The sequence below is a fragment of the Neophocaena asiaeorientalis genome, unplaced genomic scaffold (assembly GCF_003031525.2).
Source record: "Neophocaena asiaeorientalis asiaeorientalis breed wild unplaced genomic scaffold, Neophocaena_asiaeorientalis_V1.1 scaffold704, whole genome shotgun sequence".
Taxonomy (NCBI): domain Eukaryota; kingdom Metazoa; phylum Chordata; class Mammalia; order Artiodactyla; family Phocoenidae; genus Neophocaena; species Neophocaena asiaeorientalis.
Window position 1 is genome coordinate 1,831,919 of NW_020175050.1, and position 26,268 is coordinate 1,858,186.

At 43.2% G+C, this 26,268-nt stretch overlaps 1 protein-coding gene across 1 annotated transcript in view; it reads right to left on the minus strand.

The window, feature by feature from the left end:
* PACRG (parkin coregulated) overlaps positions 1-26,268 on the minus strand; it is a gene marked incomplete at its 5' end in the record, with an annotated part of 428,573 nt that overhangs the window by 114,896 nt on the left and 287,409 nt on the right. The gene's annotated exons all lie outside the window — the stretch shown is intronic.

Here is a 26,268-nt window from a genome sequence, read left to right on the forward strand (position 1 = left end):
ATTAATGCCCTAAATCGGGCCAGCTTGTGTTCCCTTATCTTGCTGACCTCTCTTGTCCAGTGCTGGAGGAGAGCAAGGCATGTGAGACCCTGAATTTTAACTAGTTTCAGTCCGATGGATATTTTAAGGAATTCATAATTATTTTTTTCCTAAGAGCTCTTTAGGGACTCACAGCCTGTGTACCACTTAGAACGGTCAGAGGCATTAAACCTGTGTGGCCAATGTGTGTGTTTGTGTGTGTACGTGTATACTTACTTCTGCTTTCCATTTAGGCACCCAAAGCTCTTTGCAATTATTAACGAAATAAAACATTTAAGTAGATTGTAGGATTATTTGCACACGACAATTTTCTAATAGTTTTCATTATAGTTTGATACTCAAAATTCCCCCGTGATTTGTCACGGCCACAGGAAATGTATGGGAGGCAGGTTTACTGAGCTGGCACTGAGGATGTATATGTAGAGACTCAGTATAACCTGCAGCATTAAAGAAACAATTTATGTACAGGACTCACTAGACACTTAAATAGACCTAAACTGAATAAGAAATGCTGCTTTAAAATTTCCAACTACTCTATGTTCTGTTATCTATGAGTCCTGCATATTCGCACCAGGGTAAATTTCTTAAGAAACTGTGAGCAAGGAGCTAAATTTGCACATTGATTTTTGTCTTTTGTCTGCAGTTTAAGGCTAATTTAAAAGGATGGTGAGGAGACTCTATTTTCAACTGGCTGAAGTTCAATAAGAATATAATAAAACATTGTTACAGCAAACTCTTTCACAGTGAAATTTTGGCAAAGCCTAACCTAATTCCTTTCAATGTGCTCCAATACAGCCAAAATACTGTTCTACTGAGCAGGACACCCATTAGAGTGACAAGCTTCCTACAGTACCAGGAATTTTCCATATTTTATTTCAAACCAAATCAGCATTTCAATGCTTTGAATTAAGACTGCAAAAAGGAAATGTTTTATAATAAAGTCAATAAAAGCCACATGGTTTCATTACAACTATATTTTTATCATTGGCCTGCATTTTTCTAATATCAGAAGCATATTTGATCACTTTAGATGTAGGAAATTACTTCATTTAATTATTCTTGCAGTGAAAGCTTTGTAATACTTTAGTAAGGCCTACTTATTAACTTAAAAATCCTAATGAAAAGAGTGACCATATAACATATCTCTTTGGGTACAAATCAAGAAAGGGAAGTTTTAAAGGTGTTTCTTTTTCTTTCTTTTCTTGTTTATTTTTTTGACTCTGCCCCTTCCGGCTAGGTTGACTTTTAGATCCACTGCTTCCTAGTGATAGAAGAGCTGACAGGAGGCTTTAGAGGGACCACAGGCTGGGGTTCCTAAAATCAGAAGCATAGAGGCTTCTGTATACTTCGTGCTTCACTTCTTGCTTATCTTCCTAAAAACGCTGGGCTTTGTCATAAAACTTCCCTACAAGTTGCCAGTGGCTTCCCATTGTTTTCAGGGTAAAGTTAATTGGTCAAAAGCAATGCAGTTTTGACCTCATCTGCAGACAAGGCCAGCACTTTTTTAGCCTGGCCTTCAGTGCTCTCCACAACCCCAGAGTGCCTGCCCTTGCCACCTCCCTCTGCTTCTCCAGGTGGATCTTCTCCCAGAGCCAGTGTCCCACTCAGTGTCCCCTGAACCCCGGGAATCTTGCCTTCTCACCATCTGGATCATTTTCCTGTTTTCGGATGCCTCCCATCCTCATTCATCCATTCTTCACTCATTCAACCAATATTTATGATCATGCAATATGGACCACATTGTTTCATGGCTGTATCTTCTAAACTGTAAAGTCCCACCCATCCTTCAAGCTATGTTTCTTCCACAGGCTTCCTTAACTGCAAAGGACTGTCGGAACCTCTCTCTCCCCTGGGCTCACAGCCCGTCTGCCACTCTGCCTCTGCTCGGCGAAGCTGGGGCCCCTGTTTGGACTTGACTTAAGAGCATCAAACGAGACTGTGCTCTGCAAATGACTACCTCTGTGGCCTCAAGCAAGTCCATTAAAGTCTACAAGTTTCAGTTTCCTTGTTGATAAAATAGGGAAATATGTACATCACAAGATTGCTTGTGTAGATAAAATGAGATAATATTGGTGGAATTTTTCTGTTTATGTAAAGGATGATTATTTCATATCTATGTCAATGTTTAAATATGCATTTTATTAATTTTTGTTAATTAAATTCTTCTTTTCAATGAAGCCTGCTGAATATAAAAGAGAACCTGAGTGGAAGGTAGAGACCACATTAAACAGCAAGAGCCTCTTTTTGGATATATCATTGGCTCTAGTGATTGTTTCGGCAGCATGGAAATTGGTGGGGATTGGTATGGCGGAAGGCAATAAGACTCATCACCAGTCTTATCTGGATTGGCTTCATAGACAGAAGAACATTCCAAAGACCACTCTTGCACTGCGTTTTAACTGAGAACCAAGATAAAGTAAAACAAACTATTAATTTACGCAAAGCCTAAAGGGTTGAGATTTCTTCAGTAACTTATCCTTCAGCCGATTTTATGAACACGAATTTTCAAAAATAGGTGAAAGCAATAACTTGACTCATGGGTGGGAAGCAGTGGGCTCAATAACAGGAGGACAAGTAGCAGTTACTTCACAACTTAATCGGGGAATAAAGAGGGCCTAGAAAAGTCTATCACCTTCAGTCGAAACTACAAGAGGGATTGAGTAGGGTAAGCCCTAAGAATGTTCGTAGGTAATCTGTCTGAGTTGAAATTTGACCAAGAATAATTAAAACTCACCTAAGAGCAGTAAAGCGAAAAGGATGGGAAGTGAACAGGAGCTTTGTTTCAGATCAACAGCAAGGCAGCTCCAACAGCATCCTGGGGCGGTTTGGCCCTGTTTCAGGGCCGGTTCCCAGTCCGCACATACTATCTGGCCCGCACCTCCCCAGCCTTGCTGGCCTCTGGCTCACCACTGACCAGGTGGAACTCAGGTTACTGTGGTGTGCACGGTACTTTTCCTCAGGATGAAAAACGCGTTCATAGTAACTGAGAGGTTAATGGTGAGAAATAAACCGACAACGTAGGTTACTGACCAATAATGAAATGCTGCTCTCTAGTTTGACAAAGAACAAAAATATGTCTAAAGCCAGGGCTGGCTGAAGATGTATGTGTGTTTTTCTGCCACCACAAGCAAAGCATCTCCAGTTCTCTTCCCCCACACACATACGGAGCATTTCCAGAGACGTGTCCTTGGGTGGTGGCTGAGGAAGGGGCGGGGGGACAGCTGGCATGAGACACAGAGACTGGGAACAAGTTCACAGTGTTCATCTCTAGGGACTCACGGAATAATTGAGAATTGGCTCTTTCATCTCCATCCCCTGCTCAGCTTTTTGCTGCCCCTGAGCCTCTGCTGTCCCCAAGTGGCCATCCTGATCACTGAGTCGTCCATCGAGATGCTATGTGTGTGTGTAAAAGTTTGCTGAGGCTTCCCGTTAACAAGGCTGTGCTGTGTACTCTTCATCTAACCCTAAGTTTACAGAACAGCCCGTGGTGGACAGATGTGCAGGTATCAGAGTCAGTCTGATTTGGTTTCAAATCCTGGTGCCAACATCTGCCAGCAACGTGGCAGCAGGACCTCTCAGCCCAGGATCCCTGAGCCCAGCATCATTCAGCCCTTCAGCCCAGCATCTCTCAAGCCAGTATCCCTAAGCCCAGCATCTCAGCCCCACCATCTCAGCACCGGCTGCTCCCACACAGGTACCCACACAGGCGACTAAGTGATTTAACGCTGCTTTGACTTTTGGGGAAGGTTGCAAAGCCAAGTAGTTAGAGATACAGCTTGTGAGTCACACATATCTGGACCACACCCCGGCTCTGTTATTTACAACCTGACTGCCCCTTGTTAAATGTTGTAACCGCTCGAGTGCGAACTTCCTATATAAAATGCGAATTACGATACCAATCCAGCAGAACACACGCAGCATTTGGCATGGGGCAATGGAGCTGACTGGTCACTCTGTGAGAGACAGCAATTGTTGTTAATAATTTGTGGATAATCTTTGAGAAAAGAAATGTAAAGTCTGATTTTCTGCACTATTTCAACCTAAGAAACAGAGCTCTCTATGTATTTGAACGACCAAGTAAGTTGCTCATGAAAGTATAAGGAAGTATAAGTATGAACTGCTTGATAGTGACCACGCAAAAAACCTCTCATAAACTCAATGACACTCTTTAGCAGTATTTCCATGATCTATTTAAGATAAGCTATGTAACAACTGATGCAAATTCATTATTAAGTACAGGAGTGTAAAAGTAAATGTCATCGTGGCTAGTAATAGTTAGTAGAAAATCTTGTGAAAGAGCTTCATGATATTTTAATGAGTATACTTGTTGATAAACCCAAGATTTATTCTCCCCAAATGGAAAGAAGCATTTATCTTCACAAGCTTCTCATTTTTCAGAAAGTACCAATCAGGTGAGTGACCCACTTAAAGCTTTCCACTGGGGAAGCCAATATGCCTGGGGAATGGGCAGCAAAACTTAATCTTGAACAGAAACCTTAATTCCTTAATCAGAGACACAGGTCAGATGGAAGAACGGGTGAAGAATAAGGGAAAACAGAACAAAGCCAAAAATTATGTATGGCTTGGAAAGCAATACAATACTTGGAGCTGATAACTGGATAACACAAGTGATATCAAAGTTCGTTTCCTCTTTAGAGAGACCTCCCGAAGTTAGCACAGACACTGGATGGCTTGGATGGGTCACTTTGGCTCACTGAGCGTGTGTTCAGGGCTCACAAGAATTTCAGGGCGGCAGCACTCCACCCCGTTCCAGGCTGGCCATCCCTGTCTGACAAGTTCCCCTGTCTGGGTTTCAGGGATTTCATTTGTAAATGGATGGGCAGAATCAGATGGTATGTCAGGGCTCACACTTTGGATACTGCTAAGACCTTTGTAAAGAACTGTCAGATACGGTCCCTGCCCTCAGGGAGCTTACAGTCTAGAAGGGAACTAGCTGTAAACTGACGGCATGCCAGGATAGCAACCATGTAAGGTTTTGTTTGTTTGTTTGTTTGTTTTTTAGAAACACTAAATGAGTGGGTTGAGCCCAGGTCGCTTGGGGATTCTATGCCTCATCCCCTTAGGAGTGGCCCAGCAAGGGGTCCATATTACAGGAGGCAAAGCCAGAGTTCTTCCTGCACCTGCTTCTTTCCTTTGTCTCAGTTCCCTGGCAGGGGGCCCTGTGGATTCACCTCTCCTCCCGATGAAGTGCCTAAGTGAAGATTAACAGGATATCAATGCAAACCAAGCTGCAAAGCTTTTTACTATAAAACATGTTTCCATTTCTAAGAAAGAAACCCACAGTCTAAAACTTAAGCTATTTCATTAAGTCCCCAGTGGTAAGTCTCTGTGACTTATTTCATCAACCTGAAAATTCAACGCATAGCAAATGAAAAGTAAAAACTTTATTTCTATAAGAACAGAAAAAATTTGGCCTCTTTAAAGAGAGAGCTCTATCAACCCAAATAGGAATTGTCACATGTAGTTTTATCAAAATTTGCTTGTATTACATGAATGCTTTATCTTTGAATGGCAATTGGAAACACACCAGAGACACTGAGTTCCACAAAACCATCAATGATTACAGAATGCTGAAAATATTGTGGCTAACTCTTCCTTTTCTCCACGTAGGGTGTCTGTGGGGTGGGTATAGGGAAGATGAGAAGCAGGGCATCCACCCCAGGGAGCCTGGAGACACAGCCCATTCTACCAACGCACATACTTTTGTTAATATGTCTAGCAGTAAAGATTAGGTTTGCCTGCATATGACAGAAAACATATAATACTGGCTTAGGTAAGACAGACATTTATTCTTTCTCATGTCAGTAAAAGTCTGGAAGGAGGCAGTCGGACTATTATGAAGTCTTAAGAGCTCCACAAAGTCATTGGAGAACTGGACTTCCCCTACTTTTGTACTTAACTTTCCTGCCTGTGTCTTCCGTCTCATGATTGCTTCATAGCCAAAGGTGGTTGCTGGAGCCCTAGCCTTCTCATCGGAGTTCCAGGCTGCAGGAAAGGAAGGAAGGACAAGAGGTTCGCCCTCCCCGGCTGAAGGCCATGCAACACTTCTCCTCTGCCACTGGCCACGACTTACTCAACAGGCCCACACCAAACTGCAGGGGTGGCTGTGTAAGTTGTCTTGCTGCTGAGGGCAGTGCCCTGAACAAAACAGCAAGGTGGTCACTAAGGAATAGGGGAGAATGGATGTTTCCAGCATCCGGCAGCTGCTGCCTCAGTTTGTGTGTAAACACGTGATGGTGGCCTTGATGCTGGCAGGAGACCCTCCACCACACAGCGTCTCTATCTCCACGTTGCTCCTCTCCCTCCTGGCCCGGCCCCGTCTGCTCTCAATGCTACTGTCTTTCTCGGTTCTGGAACACTCTCACGTGAATGCTCCCTGCTCCGTCTTGAATCTGCAGCTGGCCATTCTGTCAGTGACCATGTTTGAGCCCCTTCTATGTGCCAGGTGGTGAGCAAGATAGAGCAGGTTTGAGCCCTTGATGAACAAAGGGTCAGGGAAGCCCAGCACCAACAGGTCACGGGAGCAGTCCGCGCTGCGGGAAGAGCCCGGGGGGAGGCCTGAAAGCTTTGGCAGGGGCCTGAGCCCACCACAGTGCCTTCCTGACCCTTTGGCCAGAAAACCTGGTTGAACCTCCCCCGCCCCTCGCAAAAATCCCTTCTCTAATTTCTTTCCTGATGCTTTCGCTCTCTCCTTCATGATTAGTTTCTCGAAAAGGGGTTTATTGCCCCCGACCGCGGTCCGTCCCTCAGCCCTCCATTGACCAGCTCTGTCCCCGCGGCTCTGCTGCGCCTTCTCTCTTGGAGGCCATGCGCCCCAAGACACCGCAGCCGGGACCCTTCCCAGGCTGGGTCTTCCGTGCTCTGTCCTCTCCGGAGCTCCCACTGTGTGGTACAGACTCTGCGGTGGGATGGGGGCCCTTCTGGTTTTCCTCTCCCAGCTCTGACCTTAGAAGCCACCCTCTGGCTCGTCTTCCGCTTCCCTGCACCTCTCACATACAGGTGATCTTCAACACAACTGTTCTTGGCTTACTCTGCTTTTTTTTACCCCAAGATTTGATGAAATGAAATTTTTTTTATCATTTTACCATTGATTTTTGGGGGGGTTAGGGTTAGGGTTAGGGAAGGGAAGGGAAGGGGAAAAAAATTTTTTCATTGAATTTTATCAATGAAATTTGATAAAATGAAATCAGCATTTCCGGTTATTAGCTTCAGCGGACACTGCCATGTCCCCCCGACCCGGCCCCAACCTTCTGTATAATGAACTGCTGTGCGATGCCCAGGGCTGCTGTGATTCCTGTTCCTGTCTCCCCTTCCGCTCCTGCAGTTTCCACACAACCTTCATTCAGCCTCTTGCTCTCTGTCCTGGCTGCACCCACCGCCTCCAAGCTGCCCCCTTCTTTCAAGTAGCTAGCTGCCTCTCTCCTCTGGCCTGAAGCACAGTTGTGACTACTCCCTCACGAATTTGCAAATCTTTGATGGCAACTTATAGCATCTGGCATCCAGCCAGACTCTGGGCAGCCCTTAAACACTCCTTATTGCTCTCTTTCCAGTCATGACTCCTCTCTCTGGTCTCTCCTCCACAACCACTGCTGCAAGCTTGTTGCTTACGTGCAAAGCCTTTACTCAGGCTATTTCAGCCTAGAGCACGCTTTTCCCATTTGTCCAGGTTTTGAAACCTCCGTGAAATGTTTTACAAAACCTTCCCTCATCTCTAAAGCCGGGCTCCAACAGCATTTCATCTACATTACTTGCACCCTTGTACAATTTATCTCCTGAACTTGACTGCAGCCTCCTTGAGGACAGGAATTTTGTCCTAGTTTCTCCTCCCTCCCACCCTCCGTCCCTCCTTCCCTTCCTCTCTCTTTCTCCCCATTTCAGTAGCTAACATAGTATCTTTTACCTGGTGAGTGATCAAAAACTGTTTACTACATGAATAAACAAATGATAATCAAAAGAAGACAAGTCGACGGCATACCCAGGCCTTTGGGCTGCCAGGTGAGCCGGTGAACACAGGGAAGTTTCCTTTGTTCTCCATCATTAGGACAAAGTGTCACTGACCAGAGAATAAGAAAGTTTTACCCTCGTGACTTAGCCCAGAGATTGCACAATTTTTTCTTGAAGCAAATGTAATGGCAAGAGAATCAGAGATGTGTTTGTATATTTGTCCCGCCCACCCTCTGTGTCCAAGAACAGTCATGGCCACCTGAAGAAATGAAGGAGCTATCAAAATGAAGAAGGGAGCGCTTGTGTGCAGACAGCTTAAAGACACCCCACCCTAAGACAGAGCAACTACCATTTACTAATCACTCTTAACTCATTGACTTTTGTTTTGTCATTCTCTTAGTAAGGTTATTTTGACTTGGAAGTCAAGATCTGTAAATTAGGTAAGGGCTCAAATATAAACAGAAAAGACTTTTTACCTGAGCTATGCATAGGAGAACTAAAATATTAAATCAGGAGTGATTCTAGTATCTGAGATTAGAAATCCAAAATTGAAAAGGCCCATTTATCTTCTGACCCACTATGACCCAGAAGCAAAATGTGGTCCTATAAATGAAAAACACTAGGATCCTTCGATGGAGATATGCCTGAGGAAACGGAGCTATGCCTCCTCTTCTGATGGGTGTCGCTCACATCTCACCTGGCTTAACACTGGGTTACGGATCACAGTATCATGGACCAGGGCTCAGAAAGTCCTGGTTCAATTTGCAGCTTACATGCTACAGGACATTTGGTCCTTTCTCACTCCCCGTTATGCACCCCAGGAGCTGTCTGCCTGAACTGCCAACAGCTAGTACTTTCATGTGCCCCTTGGTCTATCAGAGAAATCTATTGAGGCCTTCCACCAAAAATAATTATTCCAAAAATTCCTCAGGAGTGGTAGCATCCACGGTGATGGGGGGGGGGGATGATTCATGAACTACTGTCTATAGCCTTCCTAGGTCTCTCCCCACCAAGCCGACTCGAATAAATACGTAATCCAAGTAAAAATGCTGTGCTTGCTCGGCAAACACAGCTTCAAGAAGAGCCTCCTTAGCTCCCTTCCAACCAGATCGCCTGCTCAAAGAGATCTCGGAGCTGACGTCAGTCCCCGGGCTTTAAAACTACTCTCCTCCCCAGCTCCCCACCCCCGGGCCAAACCCCAGTATCCAAAGGGCAGATCTCAGGGGAAAATACTACTGTGGTCTGCCTTCTTCTCAACAAACAGGTATCAGCAGTGATTTTAGAGCCACAGAGTCCCAGGCTACGGCACAGGATGGGAGACTAGGATAATTTCACCTAATGAAGATAAGAAGGGGGAGAGATGAACAGCTTTCAGTCATACAAGATATATGATGCGGCAACATGGCAGCGTAGGAGAAGCCTGGCAGTTCAGCTCTGCTACTAACCAGCTGTACTTCGGACAAATGTTTTCATCTCTCTGAACTTTAGTTTCCCAATATAAAACAGGTAAACCTCAGGCCTCCTTCTTATGTTTGTGAGATTAAATGAGGTACTGATGGCGACGGTGGTGATGGTCATGGAGACGGTGCCCAGCTATTTCCGCCTGGAATGAGAACTGAATGCAAAGAAGCTGACAAACCCTTAGGAGAGGTTTAAATTGGATACATGAAATAATTTCCTTATAGTGACAAACTCAGAGGAGGCTGGGCTTCTCCTGCAACAGTCCCTAAAATAGAGGCCCCTTTAAGTGGGTCAGCCATGGCTCTGGTGTGGTTTTGCCAGAGCAGTGAGAAGACTGGTTGGTCTCCCGGAGAAGAACGTGTCTCTGCATCTGTGACCAGATGTTGGGAACCTGAAGCTTTAGAAATCACATTCTCCATTCTCTGTTCTGTGCTCAGGCTGGGTGGCAACGTGACCCTCTAAGTAACCAGGAAAGGACATTTTACAGAAGAAATCCCTTCCGGGTAAGCAGAATTCTTTGCAAGGAGCTCTGTGGCTGGCTGAACATTCCTGAGTCTTGCATTCCCTTGCACAGGGGAGTGAAAGCACTGCTTGATTACTTTGGGGTTCTGCCTTGTCATAAATGTTCAGCTAGCAGCTGCTCCAGGGAGCCCGTGCCACCCGTTCTGCATTGAATCATCTTAACGCCGGGAGCCCAGAGCGCCGCTTGGAGATCTGGGAAGAATGAGCCACCACCACCCTGTCTTCAATTTTAAACCAGCAACTCACGAAGTGCTGGTCAAGCGTGGGTGGAAGCTGTTGGTTTGGGAACTTCCAGACACCCACTAAAGCACACTCCTGCTTTTTAGGGTAGAGGGAGTGACCTTAAAAGTATTTTCTACAAAAAGGAAAGTAGTGACTTGAATTACTACCCTATGTTCTGGAGGCTCCAGGCAAAATCATTTGAAATGTGTGGGGAGATAGGAGAGCAAAGTTGTTGAGGAGTCTTACGTAAGTTACGATGATCCTACCTTATTTCAGGATTCAAATTCTAAAGTAGAGTAAAGAGGGGAAACCTACCTATGTCATGAAGGAGAATGGCAGTGTTTTGGTTTATCAAAGGGGTTATGGTATCTTTATAAGCCAGGCATGCAGACCTTCTACAGTCTTGCCCTGGGTGAGAAAAGATCGTGGCTTCAGATTCTATTCTGAGTGACCATGTTTGGCAATTCCTAAACCTGTCTGTTATTTTTGAAATGCAATAGATGTTAGAATTGTAAAGAAATTTGGATATAATCTAGACCAATCCCAAAATTTAATTTTTTTTTTTTTTTTTTTTTTTTTTACAGGCTCCGGACGCGCAGGCTCAGCGGCCGTGGCTCACGGGCCCAGCTGCTCCGCGGCATGTGGGATCCTCCCGGACCGGGGCACGAACCCGTGTCCCCTGCATCGGCAGGCGGACTCTCAACCACTGCGCCACCAGGGAAGCCCCAAAATTTAATTTTTTTTTTTTTTTTTACAGGCTCCGGACGCGCAGGCTCAGCGGCCGTGGCTCACGGGCCCAGCTGCTCCGCGGCATGTGGGATCCTCCCGGACCGGGGCACGAACCCGTGTCCCCTGCATCGGCAGGCGGACTCTCAACCACTGCGCCACCAGGGAAGCCCCAAAATTTAATTTTTAAAGTAACTTTTTTTCCTGATTCAGTTCATTATGGAAAAGATGGTAAACAAAAAGAAGAATAAAGAAAAAAAAATACTTTATACTCTCCCTTCCAAGAAATAGCCGTCATTGCCATTAAGGTGCATTTCCTTCGTGTGTGTGTGTGTGTGTGTGTGTGTGTGTGTGTGTGTGTGTGTGTGTGTGTGTGTGTTATTTAAAACGCACATATTAACACACAGTTGAGATTCTATTATATATGTTTTTACATCTTAATTTTTAACTTTTTAACCTGATGGTTTTATCACGTCCTTAAAAACTTTTCACTCTAAATAGCAACATAATATTACATCACAGGAATAAAACATAATTTATTTAACCATTTCCATACTGGTGAACATTTTACTTATTTCTATTTCTTCACTATTGTTGAAAAGAAATTTAAAATATCTAGTTACTTCAGTCTACTTCCATCTTTAATTATTTCCTCAGGTTTAATTCTTAGATTTAAAAACGATTACGTTGAGTTTGTGAATACTTTAAAATCCAGTTGGCATACGGAGCTCTGTGTTAGGGATTAGGGACTGCAGTCAAGAAGTCTAGAATCTTCTGGAGATCGCACAGGTCTGCAGCGCCAGAGTGTGCCCTCAGCCCAGGTGTCCTGACTCCCCAGTAAGGTTCTTGCACATGTGTTTCGGGACCCAGTAAGAGTGATGGAAACAAAAATTTGTATTAATCGATGAAAGCTGCATTCTTTTTCCCGGGAAAAGATCCATGGGGGTGTTTACTTTTTCTCAGATTGTGTGTGTGTGTGTGTGTGTCTGTGTGTGTATGCTAATAAAAATCATTCACTGACCCGAGTCAAAGAGGCTTTTTCTCTGGGGCAAATTGCTATTTACCCTGATGCCAAATCAAAATATAGTTTCTGCAATTAAAATAACTGAAGTAGAAAAAAATCCAGTTATCTGTATTGTGATTTGGGGAACTCCCATTTAAAGAATTGCATGTGAAGTTAAGGCCGGCTTATTTGGGTTGAGGGGACAGAAACTTCTTGAGTTGACCAAAATAGGGTAACTGCAAATTTCCAATGCTAGCTACAAATTTTAGACATTAAAAGGCAATTTGCAAGTTTTAAGTATATACCAAGAGGCACAAGGCCTTGTTCTAAAATAATAAGTGTGGCTTAATAAAATGTAGAAGCCGAGAGCTTCCTGAGATTATAGTAAAAGATATTTTTATGTTTGGAAGACACTTCTGTAATTTGCATTTTTACTGGGGCTCTTGCTGAGATGACTAAGGACAAACAGGGGCCTTGGTCCATTAACTTTGTGTGTCAAGTCCATGGCCTTCTTACATGTCTTGGTATACAAATAAATCCACAGTAGACTCTGTGATGGAAAATGACACCCCCGCCCCCAGCCCCCTGCTCTCAGAGGGCAGAGATGGCACTTCCACACTCTCAGGCCAACTGGGCTAACTGAGGTCAACCTTCAGTGAGGGGCTCCTGACCCACAGGCTCATGTCACACCAGGAAGGAAATAGTTCTTCCTCAATCTGTAAGTCTTTCTTTCTCCTCTTTTCACCCCTCCATCTACTTCCATTGCCCTATCACCGCCTAGCTGGCTGCAGCTGACCAGTGCAGACTTACAAATTGTGAGACTTTGGGGGATGGGGGTGGGATTTTATTTCTAGATTAATTTTGGACCTTTTTGCACCTTTTTGTTGTGTTATTACTGATACATCATTGGGAATAAGATAAGATCCTGTGCTTTAGAGCAGATAGGCTGAGGTTGGAGTCCCACCTCCAACACTACGTGATCTTGGGTAAATAGCTTAACCTCTCTGAGCCTCAGTTTCCTCATCTGTAAATTGGGAACAACAATAGTAACTCCCTTATACGGTGGTGAAGGTAAAATGAGACAGAGCAGATACATTGCTTAGCAGACATTCTGGCACTCAGTAAGCACCCAGTCCCCCCTCGGAAGTTCCTCCCTTTCACTGACATTTTTCTCTCATCTTGACTGCTGGGTGGTAAGCTTGTTTCTATTTCTTCACAATTCTTCCCAGTCAATATTCCATTATTGTTACCATTTCTTCAGTAATATACTTGTCACTGAATGGAGTCTTAATGTAGCCACCGACATGTTCTGCTTTGCTTTTAGAATTATGATTGAACCTGAATTTTCAATCTTTTGAAATATAAAAACCAGATTAAGTTAGGTATATTACAACTAGTTGATGCAAAAGCCTTTATGCTCTCGTTTCACAGAAAAGCAAGCCTAATGATTTCTGAGAATCTGTTATTATCTAACACCAGGTGAAATTGTCTCACTTTTATAGATCATTTGAGGAGCTGACTTCAGGAGCTCTGTCATAAAGCAATATGAAGGTTTCCAGGTAAGTGCAGGTTACAGATGAAAAGGAATGGGAGAGTATGAGCAGGAAGAGAAGGAAAGGTCTAAGTTGTAAAAGAAGTAGGAACTGGAACTGCCCTAGAGAAGATCATAGAAGAGTCTTGAGCTAGTTTGAGAAAGGTGGCGCCAGATGGGGTGTTTGTGGCACACGGTAAAGGAGTCTGGGTGCTCAGTACAGTGGAGGCAGAGGACAAAGGTACACGTATGGAGGAGTCCACGCCACTCAAGAGGCGTGTGATCTGATGCCAAGCTCTTTTCCAGTTATCAGGTACAAGAAGCATAACTAGAATAAAAGATGAGTGAACCCTATGGCAGCAGATTATGTTGAACAATAGAGCAAGGTTTATCCTTGAGTGATGCGTGTGGTGGGTCCTGACACCTCTGGGAGGGCAGGATTCTGGGTCATTACCAAGTATGGATGATCACCCTCTAGTGGCATCTGGAGAAAACTGCAGGTACATGACCTTTCATGTAAAGACATTCAGTAGGGATGTGAAGGAACTTCTTCCCAGGGGTTCACAAACGCAGCCATCTCTGCATGCATTATCACCTCATTTTAACTAGGCTAAAGAAGCGTGCTTTCTTTTCTTTTCTAGATGAGATTCATGAACATCAAATGGGAATCCGTGCACAGTAGTTGATTTTTATCATAATACTGGCTAGAATGCAGGGTATCCTGATCATCAAGATTTTTACTAATTAAAAAAAGTACAGGACTTCCCTGGTGGTGCAGTGGTTAAGAATCTGTCGGCCAATGCAGGGGACACAGGTTCAATCCCTGGTCCGGGAAGATTCCACATGCTGCAGAGCAACTAAGCCGGTGCGCCACAACTACTGAGCCTGTGCTCTAGAGCCCGTGAGCCACAGCTACTGAGCCCACATGCCACAGCTACTGAAGCCCGGGTGCCTAGAGCCCGTGCTCCACAACAAGAGAAGCCACCGCAATGAGAAGCCCGCGCACTGCAACGAAGAGTAGCCCCCACTCGCCGCAACTAGAGAAAGCCCGTGTGGAGCAACAAAGACCCAATGCAGCCAAAAAAAAAAAAAAAATAGGGTAAAAAAAAAAAAACAGTACAACTAGAATTAACTTTTCAGTCATGACTAATACTGCTTCAAATTTTGTTTTGTTCATGATATTTGGTCAAAAGAATTTTCAACAGAGGAACCAGAGAAAATTAATAACTAATAACAAAACTAGGACCACCTTGACCTCTCTACCCTTCTGGATTTCAAAAGAAAGAGGAAATAACCACATATGCCGTTGAATTGTAACAGCTTTAGTTCTGGCAGCTTTTATTCAAATATCATCATCCTTTGCAACTGGCAAAATGAGTACCTTAACTTTCAAACTTTCAGACTGCAAGTTAATCCATATTTTGTGCTAGAGTGTGATAGCCACAACCTCCAGTACTCCACCGAAAGTTAAAAAGGGAAAACACAGTCGTAAGTATTTAACACTTCAAAAATTCTCATTTAAAAATGTTCAGTGTAGGTGACCAGAGAACATAGCTTACAGGAATAAAAGAACTTGACATGGATTTGGTTGTTCTTTTGGTAAAGGTGATCTTCCCTTTCATTATATTAACACCCGTGCTCAGTCTAAGAGGTATATTATGATAAGGAATTATAGCTGGGCCAGAGGAAAGTAATATTTTCAGTTACTTGTGAATTGTAAAAGTCTATTAGGGTGGGTTTTTGTAGCTGATGCTTATTTAAATTAGAATAAGGGTTAAAGCAGAATTCATTCCATGCTTTGATAAATGTTTATTGGACTGCCTATTCTGGTACTTATAGCAGGGGTCCCCAACCCCCCAGGCCGCGGACGGGTACCGGTCCATGGTACCCGTCCTTGATTTTATGGTAAACTGTGTAACTTATAATGTATAATTTTAGGTAAATTATAAATTTCTGTACAATTGTGATCAAAATGTTAAGTTATTTTTAACTTAAGTTTATGTTAAGTTATTTTAAAGTAAATCATATCTTCTTAATCTTGCTAGATTTGAAAGTTTTACCATGGGTGTTATTGATTTAGGAAGATTTATAACGGGAGGGTTATAAATCTTATAGTTATAAAGTACTTTTCATTTGTAAAGAATGTTACATTTCATTATTCATATGTGTCTCCAAACAGTGCCATGATGTAGAGCAACTTGGAGGAAGATTCAGAAGGATAAAACTGATGGGGCTAGGAGTCCGTGTTTAAGCCAGAACCCTTTGGTGTTTCTCTGAGTCGATCAAGCTGCCTTCTGATAGACTTACAGGACTTCCACATCTCATAAACAAACTATAAAAGGCCTCATTGAATATAGCAAATAAATTTTTCTGTAAGTATTCATAAAAATCTCATCATGATAATGGCAAAGCATAAGCCTTAGGTTTATTCTGTTGGAAAGGCAGAAGTTTTAATCGATATAACTATGCTTCACAAGCTAACTGAAACAAAGGCTTTTTGACCGTACAGACATTTCAGCTCTCCTTCTGCAACAAGGGATTATCAGCCCCAAATAGCATCGTTATCCAAGTTGTCACAGTGATCCATATTCTGCTTATGAGAGGCTATAATTTCAATCGTTGGAAAATATTTTCAGAAGTTTATTCAGATGAAGAAGCACAGAGATTTTAACATGAATATGATTTATTGACGATTCCTCTCTTCTGGATCTCTTGAAATCCAGAAAAAGACATTATGGTGGGCTAGTGTGCTACAAAATAGCATATAATAAAAGAAGAATATTGTGTCAGATACAGAATTTTATCTGATTTTGTACTCATTCAGTCACATACTATACAGTAATAAGTAGACTATGTTTAATTCACAATGGAATATTTTACAGTGACACGCTTGGTAAACGTATCCCCTACCAGCACAGATGGCATAAAAATGCTTAGTGATTCTTTTTTCAGACTTCATGTCATGCTGTGGGAAGATGTGGCTGAAATAAATACATTTCATTTTGTTTTGTGACATTTTTCCATATGATTTAATTATAGAGAGAAGGGCACACGGAGAGCGTCACTATTAAGTGGGATCCATTATACGCTTAAGAGCAGATTCAAATCTTTTGTTGAGCACGTTTTTGGAAAATAAATTGTTCACGCCATGTAAATAATATGACATTTGGTCGCAATCAATTTGGTTTATGTATTGTGCCCAAAGGAACAGGTGATTTGAAGTTTAATTTGCCCCTCGTCTATTTACCCTAATAACTTGGCACCGCACACCGTTCTTAGGATGGCAATATACCAATTAACAAAATCATTCTCTCACTGCTGTCGAAATACAGAGTTGATTCTCATCTACATTTTTTGGTTGCTGTTGTGCAGGGCAAATGAAACAAACAACGTAGAAAGGAAAGCAGGGAAAGAAGACAGATTCAGTGGCGCTCTATAGCAGATACAGAGGAAATGAGCACAGACCCGTGAGCGTGTACCAGGTGGATGGCACTGCCGAGAAACCCTGTTCCATCCTACTGCGGCCAAGGAATTTGGGCTTGTGTTACTCAAAACAATGTATCTGTCTCATATTAAATTTGTATTTGGATGGAATTAAGGGATCCCATCAGCAAACACAAGTGAAGACTTCAAATGAGAAAAGCTGTATTATATCTGAGTGATAATGTGTTTTCAATACATTCTGTATTTAATGACTTGGCAAAAAATAGCTAATGTGCTGGAGATGCAATGATGCCCTTTGTCCATCCATCTTCTTTGCCATTCTCACCTTCGCTGTCCTTAGTGAGCTTCCCTGACCTCTAACCTGGACCATGACAGCTGTCTCTGAAATGCTGTTTCCCTTCCCAGTTTTCCCCACTCAGCTACACTCTCTCCCTCCAGTTACCGCTCTGCAGGCTAGCGGGCAAGTGGTGATGGCTTGAATCTGAATTCCCTCCTCGATCGCCCCAGCCTGGGTCAGCTGCTTCTCCTCTGGGGACCCTGGTGCTTCGTGCTCACCTCCATCACAGCATTATCACGAGGATGGAGGTACACTTTTCCCTTTGCCCCCGTGACACAGCAGTCTCCTCGACGGCAGGGCAGTGTCCTTTCTACCAGTGTATTCCAGTACCCGGTACCTCTAGGCAACAATAATTATGTGGAGGGTGACTGAATGAACGAAGTCACTTCCAGTCAATTGTTCCTCGTCGAATTTTGGTGTGAACCCTAACTCCTCGGTTTGGTGTTCACTGGGTTCCCGCGAGGCCTCTGTTCTAAGGCGTCCTCGCGGCCACCACTCCCTCTGCTCCTCGACTCCGGTCCCTGTCTGCACCCTGGGGTGTTTTCCAAATAGGTGCCACATCCTCTCTGTTTTTTGTGCCTTTGCTGTCCCTCTGCCTAGGATGCACTTAATGTTCATCTCAGAAAACTGTAGGTGCTCTCTAAGGGCTTTTTTTCAACAGGCCCTTCAAGACTCGCATCTTAGTTAACTGAACCATCCTCCCTTGCATCTTATTTGTAATTGCGTAACACTTACACATTTTGGCCCCTGGGAATAGGGACTAGGTCATTTTTACTTTTTTTTTTTTTTTTTTAACTCTCATAGAACCTAGCATACGTGCAAGGCACTTAGGAGATGATTAATACATGCTTTGGGTGGTACACTGCTAAGACCACAAGAGCAAACCCTTGTCTAGCACCTTACAGTTTCCACTCATCCATTATCCATCCATTCATCCATCCATCTCTCCATTCATCACTTGAGCTTGCATTATCTTGTCAAATCACCACAGCTGCTCTACAAGAAAGGATCAACATCTAGGGCCTCAGAATGGCCCAGTGACTTGTCTAAGACCACTCAGCTAACATGAATACTGGGATTTAAATCTAGGTTTCTGTCTCTAAGCTGAGCGGCCTATCTAGTTCAGTAAGGTTTTAAAATTAAGTGTGGTAGGGACCCCCTTGCTGGAGTCTAAGGTCAAAAACCAGTGTATCTGTGGATGAGAGGTAGAGCAAAGGTAGAACAAATTTGGGCATTTTAATGTTTGTTACTCTGATAGTTTTGCAATCTAGCTCCTAGGATTCCTGTTGCAATGAAAGGTTTCAAGAGATTGTAGGGTAGCCCTGCTTTCTCTCTGGCAACCCACGTAAGCGGTGAGCAGGTTGCCCCTGGCCATCACCCCAGAGCCCATGCAGTATGAACTGGATGTGGAGGCTGGACTGGAAGTCATGGTAATGTCTTGTCCAGACCTGGGAGAAAACTCCCATCTGGACAAGGTGGGTCCAACTGGGGCCTTCGTTTAGTAACCAGTATGTGGGCAGGGGCTGGGAAGGCTACAATGGCTAATTCAACAGACGTTCTCTTTGTCTGGATGGAACGGGAGAGAAGGAGCTTGGCACAGATTAAATGGAAGCTGAGAAGACTGTCATGAGCACGTGTGACTCAGATAGTTGGAGGAATTTGAGGAGAATTAGGGTTATTGTATAATGAGTGAAAATAGGAACAAACAAATACTATTTTGTTTTTTATTGTGACTCAGTTTTTATCTCCCAATTACCCTCCCTCAATATGGCCTTAGAATTTTCAGAACTAAATATTTTATTTCTTTTTTTGTCAGACTTTTTTTTAAAATGTGGGACTTCGTAGAACTTCACAGTTATGCACGAGAACAGAAAAACAAGAAATGAAAATCTGAAATAATGTCTATTCTAGCAATTTCTGCTTATCTGAGAAAGGTTGTTCTTTGATCCATGACAGCTTAAAAAATAAAGCACAATATCTATTTACCTCTAAAATACAGTATTCATAGGTTTAAAATAAAAACCCAGATCTATGAATTCTGTTTCCCTTTGAAAATTCATCTTTGCAATTACTTGCTTTGTACTGTACAATAGAAATTATTACTCACACCAAAAGGAACTTAGGCTGAAGGATTAAATCTATTTTGCTATAAACTCTCTTATAGATTTTAATATTTAATATGCTACTAAAACTTTAAAAACTATTCATAGATAATTTCTAAATTTATAAAATACAATTACAAAGTTAGATACAAGTATAAAATCATATAAGAGTATAGACAATAGTATTTTCATGCTATTAAAATCCTCAGCATTTCAATCGAGCACAAAGATAGAGTTGATGAAGAAGTAGTTGAATCGGCCAGGAGGTGTGGAGATGGTTGCAAACCCGCAGGTGGGAGCTGCTGGCCACCTGTTGGACTGTGCACAAAGCAAGGACCAACTAGTTTAAAAGAAGGAGGTCAGGTCCTGTTTTCCTGTGGTCCCTCCCCTGCTGGAGTTACCGATGCCCTCCCCCTGCAGGCAGAGTTGTACTCATTTCCTAGTGAAACTTGGTCAGAACAGAATTGCATTAGCAGGGCACCTGCTAACATCTGAGTTAGCCTTGCTGCGTGGTCTCTGGCGAGTCCTAAGGCAGCCCTAGTTACCCAGGCACTCTGCATCCTTTCTAGCCCTGCCGGGTTGATTGAGTCTCTATAACTGGCTTTCTGTCTCCATCACTTTGCTGTTACTCCATTTTCACAGTAGGGATGGGTGATGGCCATGCCCTGCTTTGCTGGGGCCTGGACCCTTGACGAGTTCTTGCCAGCTACGGGCCTGTGGTATTACTGTTGTTGTTGGATCAGACAGAGCGGGAGAGGAAGAAATTCACAGAAACGAGATGAAAGGTGAAAAGAGTGTCATGAACACATGTAACTCAGATTGTTCAGAGGCATTTGAGGGGGACTGGAGCCACTGCAGAACAAGTGGGGATAACAATCAGCATTAGGGCTTTTAAAAAACTTCCCATGTTATTTCAGAGTCCAGTCAAGACTGAGAACAATAGTCTAGCCAGGGCTTGGCTAGACCTGGAGCCATGTTGATAATGATGACTGGTTTCCAAGATCACCTGCTGCTGCAGCTCCCCGGCTGCACCCACCTAGCAGGGTGGTGCAGTATTGACATCATGTAGATCACTACCTGCCCAGACCTCACCCTCCTGGCTGGAATGAGCCCCAGCAGCTGGCCAGTTACTCCCAGCTTTTCCTTCTGGCAGGGTCCATGCTTTAGAGGCTCCAGCAGACCCCAGGCTCAAGGTTGCCTGAGAGATGTTCACAGCAGATATAGTTACCCATCTCTCCTAATAAGCTGTATGTCATCTTTCAGGGCAAGTCCTCTTTGGTAGGTATATACATCCAGCCTGCTCTAGACTCAAAAGGTCTAGACTTATTTAAAATTTCACACAAATCCATTTGAGAAGATATTACTCTTATGGCTAAACTCAACTGTGTCTGCATTTTTAATCTCTTTCTAAAACCTAAACAAGTAGCCCCTGGATTTTGAGAGGTCCATGCAGCTCCAAGTAATTGCTACTGGGTGCTGTGTCATATAAGCTATTAGTCCACAGAGCCACAGAACAAACTCACTCCCAACCTAGGTGTTAGAGAACACCCAAACGCAAAACTAAAAATTAAGACAATGTGGACCTTGACCAACAACCTCTTAGACTTCTAGAGGATTGGACAGGTCATTTCTATTGAAATGAAACATGCATTATTTTTGAGAATATATTTTTCAGATGTATCCACACCAGTGCACAAAATACACTCACACACATAAAATACAAGTTATAATCTTGCTTTTAGTAATACGAGCCTCAATATAACCTAAATCTTCATCAGAAAAGAACTGGTATCTATAGGTGTAGAGTCAAGTGAAGGAATCAGGTCAGTCTTTGAATAAATGAGTAGATCTGAATGTCTTGATATAACACGTTCTGCAAGATTCTTGTATTAAGTGGAAAAACAAAATAAAACAAAAATAAAAAGGAGAAGCAAGAAACAATACGCCCACTTCCTGAAATTTTGAAAATGAATACTCTAAAAAGGACTTTTATCAAACAATACAGCATGTCTGGAGGAAAAAAAGATGATTAACCTCACTGATGGAGAAGATCCAAACTCAAGAGTAATGACAAATAGTGGAGGGTCAGTAAAATAAGAACTGAATTCTGGAGAATCTTAAACCCCAGGGTACGATATTTCAACAGGATGCAAAGATAACAGGCACCAAGTGCATCTGGTATTGGTGACAGACATGGTGATGCTAAGAAGCAGAGCATTTTCTGGTGGAGCAGGTGATGGAAGGAGCTTCCCAGCAGTGAGCATTCTGGACTTGCCACTTCCCCTCTGGGACCCTGGGCATGTGAGAGGTCTGGGCTTCAGCTGCCTCATCTCCACAGAAGATGCTTGTGAGTGAATCTGATAATGGTTAGAATGAACCTAGCAGAATGCCCAAGATATTAAAAGCTCAGTATGAATGCTGAGGAGGGAAGAAAGTACATACGGAGTGTAGTGGGAATTCCTCCAAGACGAGAGGGTTTTGTTCCCTTAAGCATATTGAAGAGGGAAGTTAAGCTGCGTACATATATTCTTCTCAGCAAGTTTCAGGTTCAGTAATTCTGAACTGCGGCTGGAAAACTGGAAAGAAAATTGAGTTGTGGGGGCAAAATAACTGCTTAACTTAATTACTAAAATGCCGCACTTTCCCATCGTGATGTCAATACTGTACACGCTGCAATGTAAAATCCTGTAAAACAGCCATTTCGTTAAAATTTAGGGCAAAAGGTATGCCATTTATTAATGCATCAGTATATTTTAGTGAGCGCAATACATACAAAGGAAGAAACTATTCACCTACAGGTCAGACCTCCATTATTTTAAGTCTTGGTGACTTGCAGAGCTCCGCATGAAAAGTAATACAAATATATTTGAGTTAATTCTGTGGTAAATTAAATATCCTGGATATTAAATACACTCGACAAGACTTCTTGAGGTACAGAAAGGATGCTGAATAGGGAACATTATTATTTAGTCTGTGGTGACAGCTTTGAAGTAGATAGATTTTTGCTACTCACAGATATAGTTTCACAATCGTTTCCTGATTATTAAAATGTCTGTAGAATCTTTATTAAGTTTCCTGGAAGCATTAACTCTGTCAAAATTAAGAAATCTCATCAAACTAAGATGTCCACAGAATACAAGAGATGACAACAAATCCATTCCTTGGACTTGACAGAGGATAGATGATACAGAGTAATTTCTTTGGCTTGGGTCTCTTAATCTACTAATGGTTCTTCGACACATAGAAAAAAAATAATTAAAATGAAAAATAGGGAGGGGCCTTAAAGATGGCAGCAGAGTAAGATGTGGAGATCACCTTCCTCACCACAAATACATCAGAAATACATCTACATGTGGAACAACTCCTACAGACAGAAGACCTCAGACTTCCCAAAAGGCAAGAAACTCCCCACGTACCTGGGTAAGGCAAAAGAAAAAAGGAAAAACAGAGACAAAAGAATAGGGATGGGACCTGCACCTCTGGGAGGGAGCTGTGAAGAAGAAGTTTCCACACACCAGGAAGCCCCTTCACTGGCAGAGATGGGGGGTGGGCAGGGGGAATCACTGGAGACACGGAAGAGAGCGCAGCAACAGGGGTGCAGAGGGCAATGTGGAGAGATTCCCGCACAGAGGATCGGTGCCGACCGGCACTCACTGGCCCGAGAGGCTTGTCTGCTCACCTGCCGGGGCGGGCGGGGGCTGGGAGCTGAGGCTCGGGCTTCGGAGGTCAGATCCCAGGGAGAGGACTGGGGTTGGCTGCGTGAACACAGCCTGAGGGGGCTAGTGAGCCACAGCTAGCCGGGAGTTAGTCTGGGAAAAAGTCTGGAGCTGCCTAAGAGGCAAGAGACCATTGTTTCGGGATGTGCAAAGAGAGGGGATTCAGAGCACTGCCTAAAGGAGCTCCGGAGACAGGTGCAAGCCACGGCTATCAGCGCGGACCCCAGAGACGGGCATGAGACGCTAAGGCCGCTGCTGCAGCCACCAAGAAGCCTGTGTGCAAGCACAGGTCACTATCCACACCTCTCACCCTGAGATCCCATGCAGCTGGCCACTGCTAGGGTCCCCTGATCCAGGGACAACTTCCCCTGGAGATCACACGGCGCGCCTCAGGCTGGTGCAACGTCACGCTGGCCTCTGCCGCCGCAGGCTCGCCCTGCATTCCGTACCCCTCCCTCCCTGCAACCTGAATGAGCCAGAGCCCCCTCATCAGCTGCTCCTTTAACCCCGTCCTGTCTGGGCAGGGAACAGATGCCCTCAGGTGACCTACATGCAGAGGCGGGGCCAAATCCAAAGCTGAACCCGAGGAACTGTGTGAACAAAGAAGAGAAAGGGAAATCTCTCCCAGCAGCCTCAGGAGCAGCAGATTAAAGCTCCACAATCAACTTGATGTATCCTGCATCTTTGGAATACCTGAATAGACAATGAATCATCCCAAAATTGAGGTGGTGGACTTTGGGAGCAACTGTAGACTTAGGGCTTGCCTTCTGTATCTGATTTGTTTCTGGTTTTATGTTTATCTTAGCTTAGTATTTAGATCTTATTATAATTGGTAGATTTGCTTATTGATTTGGTTGCTCTTTTCCTTTTTTTAAATATATATATATATATTTTTTCCTTTTTCTCTTTTTGTGAGTGTATATGTATATGCTTCTTCGTGTGATTTTGTCTGTATAGTTTTGCTTTTACCATTTGTCCTAGGGTTCTATCACCCTCCCTCCCTCCCTCTCTCTCTCTCTTTCTTTCTTTCTTTCTTTCTCTCTTTCTCTCTTTCCTTCTTTCTTTTCCCTCCCTTTTCTTCTGAGTCATGTGGCTGACAGGGTTTTGGTGCTCCAGCCGGGTGACAGGCCTGAGCCTCTGAGGTAGGAGAGCCGAGCTCAGGACATTGGTCCACCAGAGACCTCCTGGCCCAAGGTAATATCAAACTGTGAAAGTTCTCCCAGAGATCTCCATCTCAACGCTAAGACCCAGCTCCACTGAATGACCAGCAAGCTACAGTGCTGGACACCCTATGCCAAACAACTAGCAAGACAGGAACACAACCCCACCCATTAGCAGAGAGGCTGCCTAAAATCATAATAAGGCCACAGACACCCCAAAACACACTACTGGACATGGTCCTGCCCACCAGAAAGTCGAGATCCAGCCTTGTCCACCAGAACACAGGCACAACTCCCCTCCACCAGGAAGCCTACACAACCCACTGAAAGAATCTTAGCCACTGGGGGCAGACACCAAAAACAACAGGAACTACGAACCTGTAGCCTGCAAAATGGAGACCCCAAACAGAGTAAGTTAAGCAAAATGAGAAGACAGAGAAATACACAGCAGATGAAGGAGCAAGGTAAAAACCCACCAAACCAAACAAATGAAGAGGAAATAGGCAGTCTACCTGAAAAAAAATTCAGAGTAATGATAGTAAAGATGATCCAAAATCTTGGAACGAGAATAGAGAAAATACAAGAAACCTTTAACAAGGACTTAGAAAAACTAAAGAGCAAACAAACAATGATGAACAACACAATAAATGAAATTAAAAATTTTATAGAAGGAATCAATAGCAGAATAACTGAGGCAGAAGAACGGATAAGTGACCTGGAAGATAAAATAGTAGAAATAACTACTGCAGAGTAGAATAAAGAAAAAAGAATGAAAAGACTTGAGGACAGTCTCAGAGACCTCTGGGACAAAATTAAATGCAAAATTTGCAAATTATAGGGGTCTCAGAAGAAGAGGAAAAAACGGGACTAAGAAAATACTTGAAGATATTATAGTGGAAAACTTTCCTAATATGGGAAGGGAAATAGTCAGTTAAGTCCAGGAAGTGCAGAGAGTCCCATACAGGATAAATCCAAGGAGAAACACTCCAAGGCACATATTAATCAAACTATCAAAAATTAAATACAAAGAAAAGATATTAAAAGCAGCAAGGGAAAAGTAACAAGTAACATAAAAGGGAATCCCCATAAGGTTAACAGCTGATCTTTCAGCAGAAACTCTGCAAGCCAGAGGGGAGTGGCAGGACATACTTAAAGTGAAGAAAGGGAAAAATCTACAACCAACATTACTCTACCCAGCAAGGATCTCATTCAGATTCGATGGAGAAATTAAAACCTTTACAGACAAGCAGAAGTTAAGAGAATTCAGCACCACCAAACCAGCTTGACAACAAATGCTAAAGGAACGTCTCTAGGCAGGAAACACAAGAGAAGGAAAAGACCTACAATAACAAACCCAAAACAATTAAGAAAATTGTAATAGGAACATACATATCGATAATTACCTTAAATGTAAATGGATTAAATGCTCCAACTAAAAGACATAGACTAGCTAAATGGATACAAAAACAAGACCCATATGTATGCTGTCTACAAGAGATCCACTGCAGACCTAGGGACACATACAGACTGAAAGTGAGGGGATGGAAAAAGATATTCCATGCAAATGGAAATCAAAAGAAAGCTGGAGTAGCAATTCTCATATCAGACTTTGAAGTAAAGACTGTGACAAGAGACAAAGAAGAACACTACATTATGATCAAGGGATCAATCCAGATAGAAGATATAACAACTGTAAATATTTGTGCACCCAACACAGGAGCACCACAGTACATAAGGCAAATGCTAACAGCAATAAAAGGGGAAATCGACAGTAACAGAATCATAGTAGGGAACTTTAACACTCCACTTTCACCAATGGACAGATCATCCAAAATGAAAATAAATAAGGAAACACAAGCTTTAAATGATGCATTAACCAAGATGGACTTAATTGATATTTATAAGACATTCTATCCAAAAACCACAGAATACACTTTCTTCTCAAGTGCTCATGGAACATTCTCCAGGATAGATCATATCTTGGGTCACAAATCAAGCCTTGGTAAATTTAAGAATGCTGAAATCATATCAAGTACCTTT